This window comes from Myiozetetes cayanensis, unplaced genomic scaffold (genome assembly GCF_022539395.1).
Source record: "Myiozetetes cayanensis isolate MyiCay16 unplaced genomic scaffold, myiCay2020 scf116, whole genome shotgun sequence".
Classification (NCBI taxonomy): Eukaryota; Metazoa; Chordata; class Aves; order Passeriformes; family Tyrannidae; genus Myiozetetes; species Myiozetetes cayanensis.
Window position 1 is genome coordinate 1 of NW_026086782.1, and position 22775 is coordinate 22775.

At 44.8% G+C, this 22775-nt stretch overlaps 1 protein-coding gene across 1 annotated transcript in view; it reads left to right on the forward strand.

Moving 5' to 3' along the window:
- The first annotated feature begins 6 nt into the window (after window positions 1-6).
- LOC126635223 (uncharacterized) overlaps window positions 7-22775 on the forward strand; it is a 113519-nt gene continuing 90750 nt past the window's right edge. Inside the window, exon 1 of the mRNA XM_050306252.1 lies at window positions 7-1349. The gene's annotated coding sequence lies outside the window, so the exon portion shown is untranslated. The remainder of the gene's footprint in view (window positions 1350-22775) is intronic.

The window sequence follows — 22775 nt, forward strand, 5'->3', positions numbered from 1 at the left end:
CACTTCTGACCAAGCTGAGAAAAGCTCAGAATCCCGTCGGAGATACTCCTTTGATTTCTGCACTCTGGACAATCCAGAGGCTATCCCATCTGACACCAGCACAAAGAATAGGCATGGTCACCGGCAAAAACATCTCATTGTGGATAGCTTTCTCTCTCATGAGAGTATTAAAAAGCCAAAGCACAAGAGGAAAAGGAAAAACCTACAGAACAAAGATGACATCCAGTTTCTGACAGACCTTGAGGAACTCATCAATAAATTTCAAGTGTTCAGGATTTCCCATAGAAATTATACATTTTATCATGAAAATCCATATCCCAGCATCTTCAGGATTAATTTTGATCACTACTACCCTGTGCCATATGTCCAGTATGACCCATTGCTCTATCTTCGCAGGACCTCTGACATGAAGTCTAAGAAGAAGCATGGTAGAGCTACCAAAACCAATGACACCATGACAAAAATGCCTTTTTTACAAGGGTTCAGTTACCCTATTCCCAGTGGGAGTTACTATGCACCCTATGGAATGCCTTACACATCAATGCCTATGATGAATCTTGGTTACTATGGTCAGTATCCAGCTCCTCTGTACCTTTCTCACACGTTCGGAGCAGCTTCCCCATTCATGAGGCCTACCTTACCCCCACCCCAATTCTATGAAAGCTCTCATATGAAGATGTCCACCACTGCCAAACATAAAGCAAAACACGGAGTGCACCTACAAACATCTGTGGGAATGAACCTTGGAGACATGCAGTCCTCTTTGACTCCTCCAAAAGTTGGAGGAACAAGCCTTTTAAGTAGCCGACTTCACAAAAAAAGACACAAACATAAGCACAAGCATAAAGATGAGCAAATATTGGGGACACATGACCTGAGTGGTCTGTTTGCTAGCAAGTCCACTGACTTCTCCAGCCACACAATCAATGAAAGGCTAAGCAGCTCAGATAAAGACCTCTCCTTGCTCAATGAGAAAAGAAAACATAAGGAGAAGCAGAAGTATCAGCATTGTGAAACTGGACACAAAGGCTCAAAGAGTAACTTTGAAGTGTCTAGGTTATTACTTTTTGATGCCCAGCAGTGGACACAGAGTAAAGATAAAAGTGACTCAAGCAATGATCTCATTGACTCTTGCACAAAGAGGTACTCTGGTAATACTGAGAGTAATGGAAGGTCAGAGTCCCTGGACATGTTTGGTGAAATGAATTCCTCAAGTGAAAAGAAGGACAATGATGCAAGTGGGAATAAAAGAAGTTTTGAAGGGTTTGGAACTTACAGGGAAAAGGACATTCAGCCCTTCAGGACAAATAGGAAGAAGATAAGTACTTATGATTCTTCAGGCTCTTCAGGTAAGCTCTGCTTTATTCTATTTTACCTTACTGCATTTAAATTTCAATGTTGAACAAAGAGGGACTTGTCATTTACACCAAATATGTTTATGAGTCAATAACTTCTCTGTTTTTTTGAATTGACTGCCAGTCTGCATCCAGACTCTGGGGAGATCAATAAGAAAGTTGACCATGCCTTAAACCAAAACCTTTAAAAGTCTTCGAGTTGTTGCACATTTTTTTGAATATTTGTCCTACCTTCATCTATCTCTCATAGCTTGTTGCGCTTCCTCCAAAAATCTCACCATTGCATTCTGCAATGGCATCACTTATAGCACCTTATTGGCATCTAATCTCATGGGGTGGTAGTTGTTGCTCAGCCTTTGGGAGAACAGCCATAGTAAAGAGTGAAGAGTCTCTGCTCTGGACCAAAAAGCATACAAAAGCCATTTGTTGATGGGAAGAACCAGATGCATGAGAAGTTGTGGAGCTGAGTCTGTGTCCCATGACTGGTGTGGTATACTGCTGATCCAGAGGGATCCATCACAGTGTTGGTTGGGTTAAATATATGGAGATCCTGGGTACAATACCAGTGTAAATCTGTCACTTCCAGTTGGCAGGTGTCATGTAAAGTAATTATCCTGAGCACTGAGTGACTGTGGGAAGAGACTGGTGTCATGGAAGCAATAAACCTTCACCAGTTGACTGAAGAGTTTTGTGTCTCATGACTTGGAAATATAAGCTGGATACATGAAGAGGGAGGAAGCTCCTTTCAGCTGCTAAGGACATCTACTCCTGTCCCGCAGAGGGGCAAAAAAAGAAATCTGAATCTTATCTGAGAGACTGAATTGTACTTTACAATAGGGAGCTGATTTTGTGATGACACAGAGGCAGGTGTTTTGCTGCAATATAAATGAATTTAGCTTGGGAGCAAGCTCAGAGCTCCTGCACCATCAGGTATTTATCATAAAGCAGATTTCACACTAGGTTCTGGAAAAGGGTGAGCTTTACTGAACCAAACAGTGGTGGATGACATTCTGATGTGCTAAAAAAGAACTCCAAAACCCTCATAATTTGTAGCTTCCAAAATGAAAAGTGAAACAGCTGAGAACACAGAGGGAGCAGAGAATTGTATAAACTGCCAAAGTAATGATCTAAAGTTTTTCATTGACTTGTAACTGAGTTCGAAAGACTCCTCATGCTTAAGCCACTGAGACTTCCATTTCCTTCACTGAGACCAGTATCTGGACTATAGCAATGAAAAACAGTCTAAAATGAGAACTTACCCCATGAAAACATTCCCATTCATGATACCATATTATATCAGACCAATTGTGACACCCAGAAACGAGACACCAAAAAATATTGGAAAAGAGACTGAATTCAGTCACTGGTTATATCAGGGTTACTACATGACTGACAAATAACAAAATTATTCTTCACCAGGTGCTGTAGTGGCTATTGCATTAAAGAAGTTGTGTCCTAGAAGACAAGGGCTAAAAGTCTTCAAAATTTTTAACAAGGCTGTTTATCAGTCTTTTAGTGGAAGTTTATGATTTCACAGTTTGATTACAGTTGGATTTGTAGCCTTTTTGCTTTTTGAACAAATGTTTGCTAAACCTGTACTTTCCACTTTAATATATTTCACTTAGATGTAGAAAATTGTCAAAATTCTCAACACAGTTGAACCCGAATGAGTTTCTAAAGTAGAGGCATGATCCCCACCAGGTTGATGTAGAAATATAATTAGTAAAAAAAGGCCATTTCATGTCATTTTCCTTCAGTTTATTGTCCATGCTGATAAAAACATAAGACAGAGTGGTAGAACTTGCAGTAGGTGCTCTGTCAGATTTGCTGTTTAAACTTTTAAAACTTTTTTTAATACTTTTTAAACCACAACACTATCTAAGATCTCTGTGCAGCGTTTTATCCTCTCTGCCTTTTACCTTCACTGGGATTCCCAACATAGGTCCACACTTGAGTCTAACCATAACTATTGACCAGTTCTCACAGAGGGGGAATTAAACTTCTCCATGATAATATCTTGACCTTCTTTCTCCTAATTCACCTTGCATTTTGCTGAGGTGGCTAAACGATGATTGACTAATCAGAAAATAAAATGTAGAAGAAAAAAAGCCCTATAAGATCATATAGCTCTGTCCCAGGAAATTACTTCCATAACCCAATTGCTCTTTTCATTTGATTTTTGTCATCTTTCACAATATAAAAATAATATATAACAGAGATAAGAGAAGACATCCTGAATATTGAGATGAAAGCTGAAAATAGATTTATATCACAATTTCTCTGTTATCATTACTGTGTAGGTGTTTTGGTATGCTCAGTAATGCCATTTGCAACTTCATTGTATGTTGCTGGAGATTAAATATGGAGTAAAACCACCTACACTCAGTAGAGATATCTGTGACATGAGGGATGAGAGAACCATTTAGTGTTCTTTGGTGTTCAGACGTTGCAGTTTGTTTCAGTATAGTGTGCTGGTGCAGGTGCCATTGTATTGTTGCTATTTTTATGTTTTTATTTGTGTTGTAACAACCCTTAGCCATTTTTTTTAAAGTTTGGTATTCCCTGGTGCATCGTAGTGGTCATGCATATGGTAGAAAACAGTCCTACCATATAACCTTAAAGTCTATACATAATTTTACAATCTAGAAATGTCAAGGGAAAAGTTTTCCCTCTTACTGCAGTCTTGGCACAAAAAATCTGTACCAAAAGTGAAGTGTCCCATTGAGGGAGTGCTACCAACTACCTTGGTTGGCCACAGCAAAAGTCCATTCCCTGCACTGCACCAGCTTGGACTATCACTGGCCATGCGTTACTGAGTCTTGTGAGCTTTGGTTTATTTTACATCTCTTAGGACCTCTTGGGGTTAAATGTGCAATGTTAATACATATGGCTATTTCCTAGCACTGTGTCATGCATGGGTACATATTCAAGTCACATATATGAAATACACAAATGTATGTGTATTTTTTTTATTTTCAAACGTCTTTATCTTAAAAGTGCCCTTGTTCTGTTAAAAGCCTTACATTGGGTGATTAGACCTTCCAAAGGGAGAGTTGGAGGAATACTGAAGGAAGAAAGGACAAGTGACGAAGGAATGAACAGCATTCATCTGATGTCAGTACAAACATAAATAACCATGCTCTGCTAAGGTGTGTCATTTATCCAGATGAGATTTCTTCCTTGACAGAACTCCCCTCCATGGCTCAGTTTCCTTCTGGAATGGGCCATTGCCACACAGCACTAAATAAATCTCTGGTTCATTTGCTCTCAGAAGCCAAATGCATTATGCAATTTAAAACAGGACTTGCTATAAGCAAAATCAAATATGGTGAAATATTGGCAAAGTCACCATGAGTTTTGTTTTGGTTTGAGGGGGGTGTCGCCGTTATGTCGTGATGGTCCAATAAAAAACTTGTCTTTTACTGAGTCCCCTACTTCTCTGCCCTGCTCTTTTTGCCACTCTTGCAAAGTACTTAACACCAAACGCCAGGTAGTCGGCAACCCCTCTGTGCCGGGCTCTCCCTTGGAGACAGATTCCCAGAGAGCCTGCCCAACCTTCTCCCACAAAGTCACACTAAAAACCATAGAAAAAGTAGTTTCGTGTCTTTACTCCCGGCACCACCGCAACAAATGTTTTAAACTATTTTCATCTACTTTCCCACCTCGTTTTCGGAGCAAGGTTTTCCAAGTAAAAAGTATATGAGATTCCTCTTTAGTTAATGAATGCCCCATGTCGCGATTAAGTTCTTAGTGGCTCACCTGTATACCACAAGTGTCACAATACTGGTCCGGACCAAGGCAGCTCCTCTGGCTGCTCTCTGCTACGCCGAGCACCGTCACCACTGCACCTCACCCTGCAGTTATGATTCCTCACTGGGAATTGTGATTCCCTACTGGAAATCACCACTTTCCCAACCCCTTGGAGAGGGTCGCATCCAATCCCTTGGTGGGGATCGCATGACCCCTGGAGTTTTGACCCCTCCATGGGGATCACCTTGTCTGTTTTGATCCTTTGCTGGAAATCACGTCATCGCTTTTGATCTCTCATTGGAGATCACGTCAGGGTCACCATATGTCGCCGTTATGTCGTGACGGTCCAATAAAAAACACACAAGAAGGCTGATTCAGGGCAACATAAGAAAAGGCCTCCCTCTTTATTAAATCCAAGTTCCTTTTATATAATTTTCAAAAAGCAGCAAGTAACAAGCAAGTAGTAAGCAAGCAACATCCTAATTGGCCACTCATCATTACCAATACACTTGGCAGCAATCGTGAGACACCTGGAGATGTTCAAGGGCAAGGTTGTGGTTCTCACATTCCAAATCTATGGACTCACAGTCCACCCTCGCTCCCCAATTAGCCTATGTGTAAAACTTACTTATCTTCAAGGCCACACTCGAAAGTTTCCCAAGTCCATCTCCTCTTCCAGAGAGCTAACAGAGCCGCTGTTAATCCCTACAGGGGGGTGTTGTTTAGGGTTTCTTTTAAGAAACAGCATATGCAGTTCTGGACTATTATCATGAAACCTTAATCACCCACAGTTTTAGAATCCTAGAATCATAGAATCCTAGAATCATAGAATCATAGAATGAGTTGGGTTGGAAGGGACCTTAAAGATCATCTTGTTCCAGTCCCTCTGCCATGGTCAGGGACACTTTCCACTTTAACCTGACTCACTCTCTACAACTACTGAAAGGGGGTTATAGACAGGTGGGGGGTGGTCTCTTCTCCCAGGCAACTAGCGATAGGAAGAGAGGACATAGTCTTAAGCTGTGCCAGAGGAGGTTTAGGTTGGACATTAGGAAGTTCTTTACAGAAAGAGTGATTGTGCATTGTAATGGGTTGCCCAGGGAGGTGGTGGAGTCACTGTCCCTGGAGGTGTTTAAGAAAAGACTGGATGTGGCACTTAGTGCCATGGTCTAGTTGACAAGGTGGTGTTACATCATAGGTTGGACTCGATGATCTCAGAGGTCTTTTCTACCCTGGTTGGTTCTGTGATTCTGTAGACCAGGTTGCTCAGAGCCCCATTCAGCCTGGTCTTGAACACTTCCAGGGATGGAGAGACCATAACCTCTCTGAGCAGCCTGTTCCAGTGCCTCACCACCCTTGTAGTAAAGAATTTCTTCCTAATATCAAATCTAAACCTGCCCTCCTTCAGCTTATGGTCATTCCTCTATGTCCTATCACTACATGCCCTTGTGAAAAGTCCCTCTCCAGACTTCTTCTAAGCCCCTTTTAGGTACTGGAAGGTCTCCCTGAAGTATTCTCTTCTCCAGGCTGACTAGCCTCAACTCTCTCAGCCTGTCTTCATAGGAGAGGTGTTCCAGCCCTGTGATCAACTTAGTGGCCTCCTCTGGACTCGTTCCAACAAGTCAATGTTTTTCTTGTATTGGGAACCATGAAACAGGAAGGGTTAATCGAAACACTTTTACTGTAAACCCATACGAGCCCCCCTTACCCCTTGTACTTCGTTTACTCTAAGCTGTACTTCTTACAGGAAGACTATGTTCTGTACTAAGGACATTAGGCCTTAAAGGAACCACAACAAACACTAAACAAAGAACTCAACACCTATAAATCTCATCCAGAGGAACCAAGGTAGACATTTGAATAGTTAAAGTAGGCCTAGAACCAAGGGTTTCTTCAAGCCTGGACGATCAGAACACGAGAACAATGGATAGAACAGGTCACGAAAGCCACTCGAAGATGAGGAGTAAAATGCAGACCCCAGGATGAAGGCAGGCAGGAACTCCCACCATAATATTCCTCAAAATAGAGACCACGCCTTAAACTCTACCCTGAATCCACCTACTATGAATACTGTAATCTAATGATGCAATAATATGAATATGCATGTGATTATGTTGTAATCATGATTAGAAACTGTATAAATTGCTTGTTTTTACTCAATCACTTCAGAACTCTTTACCCGACCCGAGCTGGGAACTCCCCGACGTTGTTAATCATTTAATAAATACCTTGCTGTTTAAGGACTTAAAATTTTGTCTTTAAGCAGTTTTTTTTTTTTTATCTACCTTTTTGGGCATCAACCCCAGAGTTGGATGCAGTACTTCAGGTGAGGGCTCACAAGAGCAGAGTAGAGGGGGAGAATTGTCGCGGTTGAGGCGGGACACGACACAAAACCCTTGTGGATCCAGAGGCTGGAACACTTTATTGCACGATGTCTGCTGCTTTTATACACTTTTTAGGCTACACATGTCAACTCTCCCCTGGTTCCCACATACATAAATATTCTTCCATTGGCCACTAACGGTGTTATATAACTCTGCTTACTGCGCATGTCACGAAACACATTTTTGCTGTGTTCAGCACATTTTACCGGAAAACCATATTGTTACAACTTCCGGGTCCGGGCGTAATTCTCCCCTGAACAAAGGTTCCTGTTAACTTTAATTCTTCCCGAATCCCCCAGGCCAGCTGGGGGAGAACCACCACAGAGAATCACCTCCCTCAACCTGCTGGCCACATGTCTTTTGATGCAGCCCAGGACACAGTTGGCCTTCTGGGATGCAAGCACCCATTGCCAAATCATGTTGAGCTTCTCATCCATGAACACCCCAAGTCTTCCTCCCCATGACTGCTCTCAATTCATTCTATACCCAGCCTTTACTTGTGCTTGGAGTTGCCTCAGCCCAGGTGCAGGACCTTGCACTTGGTCTTGTTGAACTTCATGAGGTTTGCACAGGCCCACCACTCAAACCTGTCAATGTTCCTCTGGATGGTATCCCTTCCCTCCAGCATGTCAACCTCACAACACAGCTTGGTGTCAGCAGCAAATCTTATGAGTGCACTTAATCCCACTGTCCATGTCACTGACAAAGATGTTTAAAAGTGCTGGTCCCAATACCAACTCCTGAGTAACACCGTTCATCACTGCTCTCCACTTGGACATCAAACCATTGACCGCAACTCTTCAAGTGCAACCATCCGGTCAATTCCTTATTCATAGAATGGTCCATTTGTCAAATCCATGTCTCTTCAGTTTAGAGACAAGGATACTGTGCAGGACAGTTTCAAATTCTTTGCCCAAGTCCAGGTACATGATGTCTGTTGCCCTTCCCTTGTCCACCACTGCTGTAACCCTATTGTAGAAGGCCACTGAATTTGTCAGGCATGATTTACCTTTAAATGAAGCCATGTTGGTTTTCATCAATTACCTCATTATATTCCATGTGCCTTAGCATAGTTTCCAGGAGGATCTGCTCCATGATTTTTCCAGGCACTTTGAGACTGACAGGTCTGTAGTTCCCTGGGTTTTTCTTATTTCCCTTTTTAAAAATGGGGGTTATATTTCCCCTTTTCCAGTCAGTGGGAACTTCACCAGACTGCCATGACTTTCCAAATATGATGGATAGTGCCTTAGCCACTTCCTCACTGTGATGGTTCGAACTTGGCTCCCTGCCAAGTGCCCAAACCCCAGTAGCAGCCTCCCCCCCTTCCCCCTTCCTTCTTCCCCCAGAGCAAAGGAAAAAAAACTATGTAAATTGAAGAACCCGAAAATCCAACTAGTTATATAAAAAATATATATATTTGATGTATATTACAGTTAAGATGCTATGTACACAGCAAAAAGGAATCCAAACACCCCCCGAAGGGATAGGGAAAGGGGAAAAGGAACAAAAGGAGACGAAGGGACACCGAGCAGATATACGCAATCAAACCCGAGAACTAGTAAAATAACTAGTAAAACAAATCTCACCACGTCCCTTAGAAAGAAGTAGGATTGGCACACACGGCCAGCACTCTGCTATCCTCCACGTGGCAGGCCAGCGGTCGCTGCAGGCCTCAGCCTTAGATAAGCGAGACCAACGCAAGGACCCACTGTTCCCGTACTCCATTGGAAGAGAAGAGAGAGAGTGAAGGCCTCTCTTCCCTTCTTATTTATACCCCAATTTACGTAAAAATCGTATGGAATACTGGGAACACTGCCTCTTCCTTGGTTACAAACTGGTAACCAAGGAAGGCCTAGATTAAAACCACCACATTTTACACCCCTTATTCCATACTATTTTTACGCAACACCTATATCTCGCGTTCGCTTATATCCCGCGCGTATATACACATATATATAGTCCTTGTTTGTCCTTGGAGCAGTTGTTAAAAATCAACACCGACATCAGTTCATTTCAAATCTTTGGTCTCCTCGGTCACAATCAGAGTTCTGGTTTTTGGACTGATTCATCGTTCTGGGCTGTCTCATCACTGGATACTGGCATCAGCTTAGTTCAGGTCTTTCTTGTCTGGTGGTTGGTTTCCTGTAAAACACAACTCAAGGCACAGAATTAGTTTCTCCCCAAGGTTAAATTTCCTTGTGGCACACATTGGATCTCTCCGTCTTTTCTCATTACCCACCAGGTATGTCCTGGCCCCTGAGCAAAGACAATCCCACGTATGGGTTTGTCTTGGCCTGAGGCAGGAGTGACCCAAACGGCTTTCCCTAGCATTCCTCTCAAGTGGATCACTGGAACTTTGTCTCCATCTACAATGTGGAGGGATTCTGCTTGTGCAGGGCCAGCTCGATTGACAGAACCCCTAGTGTTCACTAACCATGTGGCCTTTGCTAGGTTCTGATCCCAATTTTTGAAAGTTCCCCCACCTAGGGTTTTCAAAGTAGTTTTTAACAGTCCATTACACCTCTCAACCTTCCCAGCAGCTGGTGCATGATATGGAATGTGATATACCCATTCGATACCATGTTCCCTTGCCCAGGTGGTGACTAAATCATTTTTGAAATGAGTTCCATTGTCTGACTCAATTCACTCTGGAGTCCCATGTCGCCACAGGACTTGCTTTTCAAGACCCAGAATGGTGTTCCGGGCCGTTGCATGGGGCACTGAATAAGTCTCTAGCCATCCGGTGGTTGCTTCCACCATGGTAAGCACATAGCATTTACCTTGGCAGGTCTGTGGCAACGTGATGTAATCAACCTGCCATGCCTCCCCGTATTTATACTTGTCTCAGCGTCCACCATACCATAGGGGCTTCAATCTTTTTGCCTGCTTAATAGCGGCACAGGTTTCACAGTCATGGATAACCTGGGAAATAGAGTCCATGGTTAAATCCACCCCTCGGTCTAGTGCCCATCTATAGGTGGCATCTCGGCCCTGATGGCCTGAAGCATCATGGGCCCATCGAGCTAGGAACAATTCTCCCTTCTGCTGCAAGTCCAGGTCTACTTGTGACACCCCGACCTGTGCAGCTCAGCCTGCCTGTCTGTTATTATCATGTTCTTCATTAGCTCAACTCTTGGGCACATGGGCATCTACATGGCGGACTCTCACATTCAGTTTCTTTGCTCTGGCAGCGATGTCTTGCCACAAATCAGCAGCCCAGATGGGTTTTCCTCTACGTGTCCAGTTTATCTTCTTCCACCTATCTAGCCATCCCCATAGGGCATTGGCTATCATCCACGAATCAGTGTAGAGGTAGAGTTTTGGCCATCCTTCTCGTTCTGCAATGTCCAGGGCCAATTGGACAGTTTTGAGTTCCGCAAATTGACTCGATTTGCCTTTACCTTCGGCAGCTTCTGCCACTTGTCGGGTGGGACTCCAAATGGCTGCTTTCCACTTCCGGTTCCTTCCTACAATGCGGCAAGAACCGTCAGTGAAAAGGGCATAACGCTTCTCTTCATCCAGCAGCTGATTATATGGCGGAGCTTCTTCAACTCGACTCACTGGCTCTTCTTCTTCCTTGTCTGCCAGACTGAAGTTTCCACCTTCGGGCCAATTTGTTATAATCTCCAGAATTCCAGGGCGATTTGAGTTTCCCATTCGGACACGTTGCGTAATCGTAGCCCTCCACTTGCTCCATGTAGCATCGGTGGCATGATGCGTAGGGGGCACTTTCCCTTTGAACATCCAACTCAGCACCGGTAGTCAGGGTGCTAGGAGGAGCTGCGTTTCAGTGCCAACCACTTCTGAGGCTGCTTGTATGCCTTCATAGGCCGCCAGAATTTCCTTCTCCGTAGGGGTGTAGTTGGCCTCAGAACCTCTGTAGCTTCGGTTCCAGAAACCAAGTGGTCGCCCTCGCGTCTCACCAGGCACCTTTTGCCAGAGGCTCTAGGAGGGACTGTTATCCCCAGCTGCAGAGTAAAGTACATTCTTTACATCTGGTCCTGTCCTGACTGACCCAAGAGCCACGGCATGTGCAATCTCTTACTTGATTTGTTTGAACGCTTGCTGTTGTTCAGGACCCCATTGAAAGCTATTCTTTTTACGGGTCACATAGTAAAGAGGGCTCACAATCTGGCTATACTCAGGGATGTGCATTCTCCAAAAGCCTATGACCCCTAGGAAGGCCTGTGTCTCCTTCTTGTTGGTTGGCGGAGCCATTGTTATGATCTTATTGATGACATCTGTTGGTATCTGTCGTCGCCCATCTTGCCATTTCACCCCTAGGAACTGGATCTCTCTGGCAGGTCCCTTGACCTTACTCTTCTTGATGGTGAAACTGGCGTTGAGGAGAATCTGGATGATTTTCTCTCCTTTCTCAAAAACTTCCTTTGCTGTGTCCCCCCATACTATGATGTCATCAATGTACTGGATGTGCTCTGGGGCCTTGCCCTTCTCTAGAGTGGCCTGAATTAGTCCATGGCAAATGGTTGGACTGTACTTCCACCCCTGGGGCAATCGGTTCCACGTGTACTACATGCCCCTCCACGTGAAAGCAAACTGTGGTCTGAACTCTGCTGCCAAGGGAATGGAGAAGAACGCATTCGCGACGTCAATAGTGGCGTACCACTTCGCTGTCTTGGACTCCAGTTCATACTGGAGCTCCAACATGTCTGGAACAGCAGTACTCAATGGTGGTGTGACTTCATTCAAGCCACGATAGTTCACAGTCAATCTCCGTTCTCCATCAGATTTGCGTACAGGCCAAATGGGGTTGTTGAAGGGTGAGTGAGTCTTACTGACCACCCCTTGACTTTCCAGCTTCAGGATCATCTTATGAATGGGGATCACAGTATCTCGATTTGTCCGGTATTGCCGCCAGTGCACTGTCTTAGTGGCTGTCGGCACTTGCTGATCTTTGACTTGCAATAATCCTACAACAGAAGGATCTTCTGAGAGGCCAGGCAGGGCAGATAACCGCTTGGACTCCTCTTCAGTCACTGCGGCTACACCAAAAGCCCATCGGTACCCCTTTGGGTCCTTAAAGTATCCTCTCCTGAGGTAATCCATGCCGAGAATGCAAGGGGCTTCTGGCCCTGTCACAATGGGATTCTTTTCCCATTGGTCTCCCGTCAAGCTTATTTCGGCCTCTACCACTGACAGCTCTTGAGACCCTCCTGTCACTCCAAAAATAGAAATAGTCTTTGTACCCACATGTCCTGAGGGCATTAATGTACACTGTGCGCCGGTATCTATTAAAGCTTGGTATCTTTGAGGATCCGATGTGCCAGGCCATCGAACCCACACAGTCCAATAAGCTCTGTTATCTTTCTCATCCCTCTCCTCCTCCTGGCAGAAGGTAGGGCCCCTCTATTGGTTCTGGCTTGAACATTCACCATTGGATCTTTGCTGTGGCTTGTCAGAGGCTTTCTTGTCATCCCAGAAACGGACCTCAGTCTTCCTGCATCTTGGAGATTGCTGTTCTCCTTCCAGGACATCTGCATCTACCACGTAGACTTTCTTGCTTTTTAGTTCTCTCACTCTGGCTGCAAGTTTGGAAGTAGCTTCTCCATCCCACTTCCTCATGTTCTCTCCCTGGGCACTCAGATAAGCCCACAGTTCATTACGTAATTTACGCTTAGGGCTTTCTCTCCTTCTGTGTGTGATGGAAGGAGATCATGAGCGGGACCAGGACCGAGATCTAGACTGTGGTCGAGACCGTTCAGATGATCTATCTCTGTAGCGTCGGTCTTTGCAGTCTCCGTAGTCGTCCTCATATTTGGAGTGATCATAAAACTCCTCTCTTTCAGTTTTTGGTCTGTAACTGGAATCAGAGTTTTCTCTAGAAAATGCATTGTTAGATCCTACTGTTTCTTCTAAATGTCGTAACACAGTACACAGTGAGCCCACAAGCGTTTCTTGTGTGTTTGGAAGCATCAGTGCTGCCAAGACATGAACATATGGTGCAGGAGCACCTTGGACTATCTTTCTCCACATAGGCATTGTGCAAGTGACTCCCTCTGGTTCATCAACGACACCATCATATTGGGAGTCATCATACATAAGTTCCAACAATGCCAATTCTCTTAAATACTGAATGGCTTCTTCTACTTTAGTCCACTTCCTCGTTGGGCACGTTAAATATTCTTTGAATGGATACTTTTCTTTAACTGTTGTGACAAGTCGTGCCCAAAGACTGGTTTCGGGTTTTGGATCAGCAACCAATTGATCAAGTTCGCGATTTTTGGTGAGGGATCCTAGTTGCTGTGCTTCATGACTTGCCAGTATGTGAGTTTTAGCCCCACCATCTCGGCATCGAAGACGCCATGACAGAATTCGTTCACCAGGCTGACGACTATAATCTTTTCGCAAGTCCCGAAGTTCTGACGGGGTCATTGATCTTGAAACTTCACTTTCCATTTTCAGGCTGCTTTGCCTTTGTTGACTACTGGCACTGGTATCAGTATTGGGCCCTTCCCTGCTATCATCTGACCTGCTTTGATCTCCCATTGGTCGTAGACTAATCATGTCGGGCACCGATATCCAGCTCTTCTTTTTCACTACAGGGGTAAGGGGTATCTCGGGTGGTGTAGTTTGAGTTCTGCTTCCCGTGAATGTAGTAGAGGCGGCACTGGTTCCAGGTGGTATGGTTTGAGTTTCTTCCTTGGCCACAGCCTTCTGAGAGTAGTCAACAGCAGCTCGATAAGCACTCACCAGGCCCCAGTACAAAGCAAAGAACTGTGTGTTCGGGTCCTCATAAGAAAAACACCCTTCAGCTAAGCGACGTGCCATCTCGTCAGGATCAAGCACTTGTTCTGACGTGAACTCCCAACTAATGGGAGGTGTCACACATCCTACCAATTTGCCAAAATTGGCCCACATTCCTTGCCATCCAGAGACTGGCTTTTTCAAGACCCTTCCCAAAGTTCCAGCGAATCCCTTTGAGGTTCGGCTTTTCCTGCAACAAGGAAAGCAGTACCACACTACCTTTCCAATTTTAAATAACACTTCCATGACCTTTATCAACAATAGCACTGTTGATAAACAATTTATGTCAGGATTGGGGCCAATTCTAATCCAAGGGCCCTCCGCTACTAGGACCTTGAGGTCATAATCAAGGAAAGGTAGAAATTGGTATGTGCCTTCTGATTCCCTTCCTATAGGAAATCCATAGATATATATGAAGAGGGCTAGGATGGCAAAAAAAATGAATAAAAAAGCCATGTTTATATATTCGTTCTCCTTGTTCCCAAACAATAGGTATATTTATATAAACAAGCCTCTCTTGGCAGTTTTCCCGGTAACTGTTCCAAAACAAACCGGGATAACCAAAACAATCCCCGTACTGGGCCACCAAAAAATATGTGATGGTTTGAACTTGGCTCCCTGCCAAATGCCCAAACCCCAGTAGCAGCCTCCTCCCCTTCCCCCTTCCTTCTTCCCCCAGAGCAAAGGAAAAAAACTATGTAAATTGAAGAACCCGAAAATCCAACTAGTTATATAAAAAATATATATATTTGATGTATATTACAGTTAAGATGCTATGTACACAGCAAAAAGGAATCCAAACACCCCCCGAAGGGATAGGGAAAGGGGAAAAGGAACAAAAGGAGACGAAGGGACACCGAGCAGATATACGCAATCAAACCCGAGAACTAGTAAAATAACTAGTAAAACAAATCTCACCACGTCCCTTAGAAAGAAGTAGGATGGGCACACACGGTCAGCACTCTGCTATCCTCCACGTGGCAGGCCAGCAGTCGCTGCAGGCCTCAGCCTTAGATAAGCGAGACCAACGCAAGGACCCACTGTTCCCGTACTCCATTGGAAGAGAAGAGAGAGAGTGAAGGCCTCTCTTCCCTTCTTATTTATACCCCAATTTACGTAAAAATCGTATGGAATACTGGGAACACTGCCTCTTCCTTGGTTACAAACTGGTAACCAAGGAAGGCCTAGATTAAAACCACCACACTCACCCAGTTCCCTCAGGACCTGTGGATGTATCTTGTACCTTCTCCATGTCCTGGGTAACCAGGTCTCCCGTATCCTCCCCGAGAGGACTCACATTTTCCCTAAGCTTTCTTTCATCACATCATACATATAGAAGCTTTTTTGGTTACCCCTGATGTCCTTGGCCAAATTTACTTCTACCAGTGCTTTCCTAATCATCTCCCTGGCTGTTCGGACAATTTGTCTGTATTCTTCCCAGGTTACCTTTCCCTGGTTCCACCCTTGGTAAGCTATCTGTGTTTAAGTTTGTCCAGGAGCTCCTTGTTCATCCATGCAGGCCTCCTGGTGTTCTTCCCTGATTTCCTCTTAGTAGGGATGCATTGCTCTTGAGCATGGAGGAAACAATCCTTGAGAATATCATCCATCTTTCCTGGGCCCCTCTTCTATCCAGGACTCTGTTCCATGGCATTTTACCAAGGAGATCCTTGAAGGGACCAGTTTTCTCTCCTGTTATCCAGGGTAGTGAGCTTGCTGTGCACCCTCCTCACTGCCCCCCGCCCCCAAACTCCACCATTTTATGGTCGCTGCAGCCCAGGCCACCCTTGAGTTTCACATTCTCCACCAGCCCCTCCTCGTTGGTGAGAATAAGGTCCAGCATTGCAGCACCTAAATCTAGTCTGACACAGTTTCACCTTTAATTTTTATGTACCGATTATTAATAAAACAAACTAACTGTATCACTGAAAGCGAGGTTTTATTTTTGGTCCTCTTCATCTCAGGGAAGGAGTGGGAATCACCTGCAATATTTATATAACAGCTTATTTATCACAGCGTAAGAATATTACAGCTACGGGATAGAGGACATGCATGGAACTATTTAACAAACTATTACACACCTTTTTCAAACTTATCCCACTTCTTAAACTTTTTACATACTATGTTGTATTGCTCTATTATTACTAATCACTAATCAATATATACTCCATAGATAAAGATAGCATAAGTAGTCTCTTTCTCTCAGTTTTCACTTTGGTAGCAGGTATTCACTGCGTGGTATTCTTCCGCAGGATTTAACAGCTTCTTCTTTCCCTCTCGCTGACTGTCCAAGGCCATTTGCTGGATTCCAGTGTTATCTCTGAGGCCTCTTGCTGTGCAGCTGCCTCTAGCTTCTCAGGTTGAACACCTGTTTTGGTCTCCAACACAACATAGTACCCCTCCCCATTGGCTCCTCTATCACTTGGAGAAGGAAGTTGTCATCAACGCATTCCAGGAACCTCCTGGATGACCTGTGCCCTGCTGTGTTGTCCCTCCAACAGATATCAGGGTGTTTGAAGTCCCCCATGAGGACCAGGGCTTGTGAATGTGAGGCTGCTCCTATCTGTCTGTAGAGGGCCTCATCTGCTCAGTCTTCCTGGTCAGGCAGCCTATAGCAAACCCCCATTATAAAATCACCTGTCCCTGCCCTCCCTTTAATCCTGACCCATAAGCTCTCAGTTGGCTCCTCATCCATCCCCAGGCAGAGCTCCATGCATTCCAGCTGGTCATTAACACAGAGGCCAACACTGCCTCCTGGTCTCTCAGGCCTGTCCTTCCTAAAGAGCCTGTATCCTTCCATTTCAATGCTCCATTTCAACAGTCATAGGAGTCATCCCACCGTATTTCCATGATGTCAATAAAGTCGTAGCCCTGCAGACATGCCCACGTCCTCCTGTTTATTCCCTATGCTACGTGCATTAGCATAGAGGCATTTAAGCTGGGCCTCCAATGAGGCTGACTTTCTGTCTGGAGTGACTGAAATTCCTTGGTGCTGTCCTTCAGGTGCCCTCCTGCTGACCTGTGTACCCTCTCCAGGCTATGGGCATCTCTTGCTGGCTCTGGCCACCAGTATGAGTGGGATGGCATGTCATTCCACACCTTATCACTGTTAAACCTGATGATATTCCCCTCCCCCATCATATCTAGTTTAAAGCCCTATCAATAAACCCTGCTTGCCCTTGACCAAAGACCCTCTTCTCCCTTTGAGAATGGTGAATCCCATCTGAATTCAGCAAGCCTGGTTCCATGTAGTCCATCCCATTATCAAAGAAACCAAAATTTTGGCTGTGACACCAGTCACGGAGCCATGTATTAATAGGCTGGGTCCATCTGTTTCTTTCAATGTCACTGCCTGGAAGAATAGAGGAAAAACTAACCTGCTCCCCTGACTCCCTCACCAACCATCCCAAGGCCTTGAAGTCTCTTTTGATCACCTTTTGACTATGCATTGTGACTTCTTTGCCACCCACATGGAAGACTGACAGCAGGTAGTAGTCTGAAGGCCAAACCAGACTAGGAAGTTTCCTGGCAATGTCCTTAACCCAGGCCTCAGAGAGGCAGCAGAATTCCCTGAAGGGAGGGTCCTTCCAGCATATTGGACTCTCTGTTCCCCTTAGAAGGGAATCACCTACCACTACAACTCGTCTTTGCTTCCTCATGGAACTGGTCTTGATACAAGGTGTAGGCCTTTCTGGCCTTAGCAAATCCTCTGGTGGAGAGGGACCTGCATCCTCATCATCCATTGATTTTCCTTCCACATCCAGAGCCCCATACCTATTGTACAGACTCACCTAGGGTGTCCTTTTCACTGATTTTAGGAGCGACTCAGTGGTCCTTCCTCTGCTTCCAAGCAACTGGGCTGAGTGTCTCCAGATGGCAAAGAATGTCATTTCAGCTCTGTGTCTTTGGCCTTCCTTGCCTCCAGTGTAGGAGTATTGTTTTCTGTTCCAACTATGATTAGTTGGCATAAAGAGCACTTAAGTCTAGTGGTAAAGGCGCGGCGCTATCACCACCGAGACCCGGGTTCGATTCCCGGTCAGGGCCACTCCCGGGCAGGTGGGGCTCGTTAGCCCTTAAAGGCAACCCACCTACGTCCTTAGGACCTCACTGCCACTGTCCAAGTTCGCTTGGCCCCGGCAGATGAACCTTAGGATTAAAGGGTGGGCTCAGTTCCGCGCACACTGTGTCTCACCTAAAAAATCCAATGCGCAGGCTGGAAGGTGTAAAGACCTTCCCCGGATCTTCGCTCGCGAAGACTGGCCATTATTATTAAGTTGACACAGCCTTTGAGTTGCCTGGTTTGATTAAAAAAGAAATCAAAAAAGTCCCTGGACTACTCCAGCTTCTCTTTTCTGCCTGAAGTCTAGTCTGCACCAGTAAAACCCTAGGCCAGAACTGGGACAAGGTCAGTGTTGTAGTTTTGCCAAACCCCCCCTTCCTGTTGGGGCTGAAAATATTTTTTTTTCAGGTGAATTTCCGGAGCAAAGACAATCAAAAGTTTTAGTAACGCCTCTGCCAATTACATATTTAAGAAAATGGAAGAGAAGGTGGTGGCACAGATGAAATTAGGAACCATGTAGGAGAGGCGGTAGGCCCCAAGTGGGCCAGGGGTCCCCCTCCTCCCCTGGCCCTGGGCTGGGGGCAGGTGTGGCACTGAAACCCCCCTTTTCTCCTGTAACAGAGTAGAGAAAAAAAAAACTGTAGAGGAAGACTGCCTGGAAAAGACATACTGCAAAAGAAATTTTAGGTAGAGATAATGGGCCTTCAAGGTCAAAGCTAGTAGTCGGAGGAGAGAGAAGAGAAGCTCAAAGGGGGGGACTGCTTCTCCCCCCTCTCTCTCCCTTCAGCAGGGAAAAGACTGAAAACTAAAATCCCTGCCACCTGTGGAAAACTCTTGGGGAGTGGAGACGACCCTCTGCAGGTCATGAAAGAACCCATGCTGAAGCAGAGGAATCCTTGAAGAAGATGTGACTCCATGAGAAAACCTAGAATGAAACAGAGTCCTGCTGGAGACTGTGGCTCATGGAGAGAGAGAGAGAGACCTACGCTGGAGCAGAACAGCAACAAATCAGAGTTGTCATCCTAGAGATAATAGAAGAACTTTTCATTGCTGCAAAATTATTTGAAAGACCTGTAGCTCCAGAGATGGAGAAAGAGACCGCTTCTCCTCCTGAAATTATACAAAGGGGGGAGAGGTACTTCTGTAAATACATAGTACTTTTACCTAAAAAATATCCTAATTAGAATTGTAGATATAGTGCTTTAGTTTTTATCTTGCTAGTAATAAATCCCCAATCAGATCTCTTTTGTCTGCATAAACCTTCTCTCAACTTATAGCAATTGTGTGGGGGGTGAGAGAAAATTGTCCCAGAGCAAACCCATGACATTTTTGGTGAAGAATGCGGGTAGAGACTGCCCGGAGAGGCAGAAGCCAAATCAAACCACGACAGTCAGTTGCAGAATGTTTGTCATTAATATATTTATTTTTTTTCTAATAAAAACAAATTAAAACATCTGGGAGATCAATAAGTTAAAAAAATAGTTAAATATCAATTCTTGCAGATTTCCCATTTTGTTTTTTAACAAAATCTTAAAATTACTTTGCACAAGTTTCACTCCTCAGCTGAGAGTGGAGCTGTGTGCATCCCATATGTGGCCTCCAAAAGTGCACCCAAGGACAATAGGACATCTCCTTTGGCACGGTGGGGTCAAGTTTACTGCTAGAAGGACAGTCAATATGTGTGTCTGTGCACAACTGCCCAAAAGAGCTTTTGACTCAGTGAAGCATATTGGTAAACTTTAGGCATTTGTTAAAGGGATGCCTCTCTGAGATGCTAGGCAGATATTGGCTGTTTTAGGTACACTGTTTAATTTCATTGATTTGATCTAGTGAGACAATATCACAGTAAATAAGAAGAGCAATGAAATATATTGCACTAAAATTAATCACAGAATCACAGAATATGCTGAGTTGGAAGGGACACACAAGGATAATTGAGTCCAACCCTTAGCCCTGCACAGGACCATCCCCAAGAGTCATACCATGTGCCTGAGAGTATCATCCAAATGCTTCTTGAACTCTGTCAGGTTTGGTGCTGTGACCACTTCCCTGGAGAGTTCCAGTGCCCAACCACCCTCTTGGTGAAGAACCTTTTTCTAATGTCCAACCTACACCTTCCCTGACACAACTTCAGGCCATTCCCTCGGGTCCTATCACTGGTCAACAGAGATCAGTGCCTGTGCCTCTTCTTCGCCTCATGAGGAAGTTGTAGACTGTGATGAGGTCTCCCCTCAGCCTCTTCTTCTCCAGACTTAACAGATCAAGTGACTTCAGCCACTCCTCATACGGCTTCCCCTCAAGGCCCTTCACCACCTTTGTTGCCCTCCTTTGGACGCTCTGTAATAGCTTAATGTCTTTCTTATATTGCAGTCCCCAAAATGGTACACAATATTCAAGGTGAGGCTGCCCCAGTGCAGAGTGGAGCAGGACAATCACCTCCCTCAACTGGTTGACGATGCCTTACCTGTTGACCCTCCTGGCTGCCAGGGCACTTCTGACTCATATTCAACTTACCATCAACCAGGACCCCCAGGTCCCTTTCTGCGGCACTGCTTTCCAGCCTCTCATTCCCCAGTCTGTATGTACATCCAGGGTTGCCCAATCCCAGTTGCAGAATCTGGCACTTGCCCTTGTTGAACTTCATTTGGTTGATGATTACCCAGTTCTCTAATTTGTCAAGGTCTCTCTGCACGGCCTCCCTGCCTTTGACGGTTGTTGCCTGATCTCCTCTTTAAGCAATTAATTGCAATCAGAAGCAATGCATGCATTTTTCAAACCCAGCGTTCTTTGACTCCTATACTGCATCATGACATGATGTCTAAAGTAGGTGGTAAGGAAGATCTTATTTGTGATATAGTGTACCGTGGCACATAGCAATGTAACTAGATGTCTGGGAACTCTGGATGGAGTTATGGCATTTGGGTGTGCAATCCTAAGTAACAATAAACAGTACTTAACATTTCCTTCCACACTAGAAACATACCCATTGAAAGTTTAGCCAAGTCATCTGTGCAAGTTCTTGCATAAAAAGACAAACTACTAAAATGCTAATAAGAGTCACTCTTATATTAAAGAGTGGGTAGAGCATGCAATGACCCAAATTCTCCTTCTCTACTGGTAATCTGATCTCAGTCTTGCTGAGATCAAAGAAACCCCTAGCAGGTAAAAATAATAATAAATCAGGCTCAAGCTGAGGTTCAGGACTCCTGGGTATTTGTTTTTTTTTTTCTGAGATGCTGCACAGTTTGAAGAAGTCAGTGAATGTGATTTAGACTATCCATGAGTCAACTTAAGTCCCCATGAGAACAAACTAAATGTCTAAGCATCAGGGAATGGCTCAGTCTGTTTCATCTGAAGAACCTACATCCCAGAGAAACTGAGTGTATATCTAAATCTGGACAATGTGTTTTGGACAGCTGCCCCATCCCTGGAAGTGTTCAAGGCCAGGTTGGGTAGGGCTATGTTCAACCTGGTCTAGTAGAAGGTGTCCCTGCCCATGGCAGGAGGGTTGGAACTAGTTGATCTTTAAGGTCCCTTCTGACCCAAAACATTCTGTGATTCTATGATTAAACACATAAGCATATGGTTTTGCTTGTGTTCAGTGATTGAAAGCCCTTGGCAGTTCATCATGGCTCACAAGTGGGTGAGAAGCTGCTAATATCTCCTGAGGTGTTGAAAAAGGGCCACTTCATTAAGTCACAGTCTGACCAAATCCACCAGTTTTAGGTGACATTGAGCTAGCATGGAACATCACAGCAAGTGAAATTTGGGGCATGTTTATACTGGTTTTGTGGGCCAAACCAGAGAGACTATGACTCTGAACTGCATGTTGCAGGATGGCTTGGGTTTACACAGTCAAGAGCTGTGAGTGTCTGGAATGGGCAGAGTCATTCACTTTGCACAGCGCTTGATCCTGATCTTCACTGGGCAACATATCCCTATATCCCTGGGGTACATTTTTGTAGTGGTTTTTTTCCTAATACAGATGCCAAAATGGCATCCACTGTGCCATGCACTTCCTGTGTGCTTAGGGGAGTGACAGGAGGGATACTGGGATTTGGAGAACTCAGACTAGCATTGAATCATAGAACCATAGAATCAGCCAGGTTGGAAAGGACCTCTGAGATCATCAAGTCCAACCCTTGATCCACTACTGCCATGGTTACTAGACCATGACACTAAGTGCCACATCCAGTCTCTTCATAAAATCCTCCAGGGACAGAGAATCCACCACTTCCCTGGGCAGCCCATTCCAATGCCTGATTACCCTCTCTGTAAAGAATTTCTTCCTAATATCTAACCTAAGCCTTCCCTGGCAGAGCTTAAGACCATGCCCTCTTGTCTTACTGATAGTTGCCTGGGAGAAGAGACCAACCCCCACCTGGCTACAACCCCCTTTCAGGGAGTTGTAGAGAGTGATAAGGTCTCCCCTCAGCCTCCTCTTTTCCAGACTTTTCCAGCTCC